Here is a 3,775-nt window from a genome sequence, read left to right on the forward strand (position 1 = left end):
GAAAGGTAATTGACAGGAAAGTGGGTAATGAAAGAAGGGGGAAGACATGCAGCAAAGGTTGCCAAGGCCGGGAATCGAACCTGCGACAGCTGCGTCGAGGACTAAGGCCTCCATATGTGGGATGTGCTTAACCCCTTTTTTTTAATTATTATTATTTTTATTATTATTATTATTTTATTATATATACATATGTATACTGCAAACTGCAAAGCACTTGCACAAGTGTCCACTGCTGTTCTGCATCTGAACCCCCTCAGCCAAACCATCAACAAGGCTGGCTACGGATACCGACTCAAGAATGGGGCCACCATTTATGTAACCCTAACCCTCCTCTACATGGATGACATTAAGCTGAGCGCCAAGAGCGAGCGAGACATCGACTCACTGATCCACACCACCAGGATCTACAGCACTGACATTGGGATGTCATTCGGACTAGAGAAGTTGTGGTCGGATGGTTACAAAGAGAGGGAAGGTCATCCACACAGAAGGGGTCTCATTCCTATGAGGAACAATTGCAGACATAGAGGACAGTTACAAGTACCTGGGAATACCACAAGCAAATGGCAACCTCAATGAGGTCACAAAGAAAGGAGCCACAGCCAAATACCTCCAACGAATAAGGCAAGTCCTGAGAAACAAGCTCAATGGCAGAAACAAGATCCGTGCAATAAGCAGCTATGCCTTACCAGTAATCAGATACGCTGCAGGAATACAGTATGGATAAAAGGAAATTTGCAATTGGTTTATTTTCTGGATCTCAAAAAAGCCTTCGATACCACCAATAATGACATCTTACTAAAAAACTGGAAAGGTATGGAATTAGAGGGGTGGCATTAAACTGGCTTAGAAGCTACATTGGACAAAGGAAACAATTTGTAAAATTAAATAATCAGAAATCAGATTTACTAAACATAACTTGTGGGGTTCCGCAGGGATCAGTGTTGGGACCCAAATTATTCAATTTGTATATAAATGACATAGTCAAAGTGGAATCAGAGCAGTGCAATGCTAGAGAGAGCGTTCCACAGCTTCGGGGCCAGAACCTGAAATGCTCTATAACCACTGGTTTTAAAATAAGTTCTGGATACCATCAGCAGCATCTGATTTGAAGATCTCAAAGTCCTAGGCGGACAGAGAGGCTTTAAAAGATCCAGTATATATTTGGGAGCCTCACCATGAAGAGCCTTAAAAGTCAAGATCAGAATTTTAAAATGAGTCCTAAAATATACAGGAAGCCAATGCAGTGAGGCCAGAACAGGAGTTAAGTGAGCTGTTCTGTGGGTTTTAGTTAAAAGCCTGGCTGCAGCGTTTTGCACAGCTTGCAGGCGAGTCATAGAACATTTACTTATCCCCACTAAAAGGCCGTTACAGTCATCTAAACGAAAATAAATAAAAGCATGGACAATCATTTCTAATTCATTCTGTGATAAAATAGTTCGCAGCTTCGAAATATTCCTTAAATGATAAAAATAGTTGCAAACTAACAGTTTGCAATGATTGTCCAAAGACAAAGAACTGTCAAAGAGAACACCCAGATTTCTGAGGCTATTTTTTTCTGAAGGGTTTAAAAACCTTAGATGCTTCCTGATTTCAGCAATTTTATCATCAGGAGCAACAATAAGCGTCTCCGTCTTGCTTGCATTTAACTGCAGGTCATTCAGCCATATTTTGATGTCCGACAGGCAGTTACTGAGTTCAGTCAATTTATAAAATTCAGAGGATCGAAATGAACAGCATATTTGAATATAATCAGCATACACATGGTAAGAGACATTGCTATAGCAATTTAAAATAAAACCTATTGGGCATATGTACAGTAAAACGAGGAGTGGGCCCAAAACTGAACCTTGGGGAACCCAAGCTGAGCAACAAGGTCCCAGAATACTGAAATATTTAAAACTGTACAATTCATGTTTAAGGTCAGAAATCAGCAACTTCCACCCAATATACAGAAAATGTTTTGTGACAGAGAGGGTGGTTATACTTTAAAAGCTGAAGGATATTTTAAAATGCAATGTATTAGAACAACCAGGCAGAGTTTTTGTTTATCGGTGCTTGGAGTAGATGTATGGAATGGATTGAATGATGACTTCAAAAAAAGTACAAATATAAACCAACTTAAAAAAAAAACGGATTCAAAAGGAGCTTATTGCAAAAAATGTACCATGAGATGACTGTTTTAAAGTCTATAAATGCTATTGATGATATAAATAGTGTTTAAATATTGGTACATTTTCAAATATCATGTAAAGTGGAAACAAGTTGTCTCGTTTTGATGTTTTGACAGGTAATTGATTGTAAATTGATAGGTATGAAAGGGGCAGGACATTATAAGATATTATATCTTCTACCTGCTCCTTTTCAAACAGAAAATATAAAATTTGCATGTCACTTGGGCATAATAATTTGTTTTACCTTTTATTTCTTTAGTTTATTTCATTCTATTTTATTTTTTTCTTTTTCTTTCTTTCTTGATTGTCTTTTCTGTCTGTTCGAAATAAAAATAAATAAATAAATTATGAGCTGGCCAAAGGAGGAGATAAACACCACATATGTTAAGACTCGAAAACTACTAACCATGCATGGAGTGTCCCACCCCAAATCCAGCACCCTGAGACTGTACACGAGCCGTAAGGAAGGAGGCAGAGGACTAGTGAGTGTGAGAGCCACTGTCCAGGACGAAACATCCAAGATCCATAAATACATCAAGGACAAAGCCTCAACAGACGATGTGCGGGCATAGTGTACAGAAACATCCGTGCAGAATATGGACTGGAAGATCAAATTGGGGAACACCCCCAAAGGTGGTAGAGAATGACTGAGCTAAGATCCTGTGGGACTTCCAGATCCAGACAGACAAAATGGTAATGGCGAACCAACTGGACATTGTGGTGGTGGATAAACAACAGAGGAAAGTCGTTGTGGTGGATGTAGCAATACCAAGTGACCACAACATCAGGAAAAAGGAGCACGAGAAACTGGAGAAATACCAGGGCATCAGAGAGGAACTGGAGAAGGCCTGGAAGGTGAAGACCACAGTACCATACAATACCATACCAACTTTATTTATGAAGCACTTTATACACCAATAAATTGATTAAAAACAGAAGAAAACTGACTAGCAGTAGAAGGGTTAAGAACATGATAGAACCAAGCTTTAGCTTTAGCACAGGACAGCGTTATCTCAAATAAAACAGGCATAAGGTCTGAAAATAATGAGTCACCAATCACTAAATTATAAACTGGTAGACCATAAGATAAAACCAGATCAAGACTGTGACCATGCTCATGGGTAGCACCAGTCACAGACTTCACAAAATTAAAAGAATCGGTAACATTAAGAAATGACTGAGCCACAGGTGAAGTAGGACAACAGACATGAATATTAAAATCACCAACAATGAGAACTCGGTCATACCTTGGCATGATATCCGCCAGGAAATCAGAAAAGTCATTTATAAAGTTTTTGTACTTTGGTGGCCAGTAGACCGCCGCACACAGCACAGTGTGAGAGCTGCTGAGTTCAAATAGGCTAATCTCAAAGCTACTAAACGAGGCCAGAGGCAACTTTTTACAAGTAAAGCAACTTTTAAAAACAGTTGCTATACCTCCACCGGACCCCGACATCCTTGGAGCATTAAAATAGCCGCAGTTCCGCGGTACAAGTTCATTAAAAATGCTGGAGTCACCCAAACCACTTGTCCATGATTGTGTTAAAACATCCAATGAATGAGGGGAAAAGAAATCCCTAATGACGAAAGTTTTATTTGTC

At 39.3% G+C, this 3,775-nt stretch overlaps 3 long non-coding RNA genes across 3 annotated transcripts in view; 1 reads left to right on the plus strand and 2 right to left on the minus strand.

Moving 5' to 3' along the window:
- LOC107838393 (uncharacterized) overlaps positions 1-3,775 on the minus strand; it is a 10,953-nt gene that overhangs the window by 3,583 nt on the left and 3,595 nt on the right. The window lies entirely within an intron of this gene.
- Positions 1-3,775, plus strand: part of LOC107838394 (uncharacterized) — a 7,446-nt gene that overhangs the window by 2,399 nt on the left and 1,272 nt on the right. The gene's annotated exons all lie outside the window — the stretch shown is intronic.
- The window catches only part of LOC107838395 (uncharacterized), a 6,879-nt gene that overhangs the window by 2,357 nt on the left and 747 nt on the right, over positions 1-3,775 (minus strand). The window lies entirely within an intron of this gene.

This window comes from Poecilia formosa, unplaced genomic scaffold (genome assembly GCF_000485575.1).
Source record: "Poecilia formosa unplaced genomic scaffold, Poecilia_formosa-5.1.2 Scaffold249, whole genome shotgun sequence".
NCBI lineage: Eukaryota > Metazoa > Chordata > Actinopteri > Cyprinodontiformes > Poeciliidae > Poecilia > Poecilia formosa.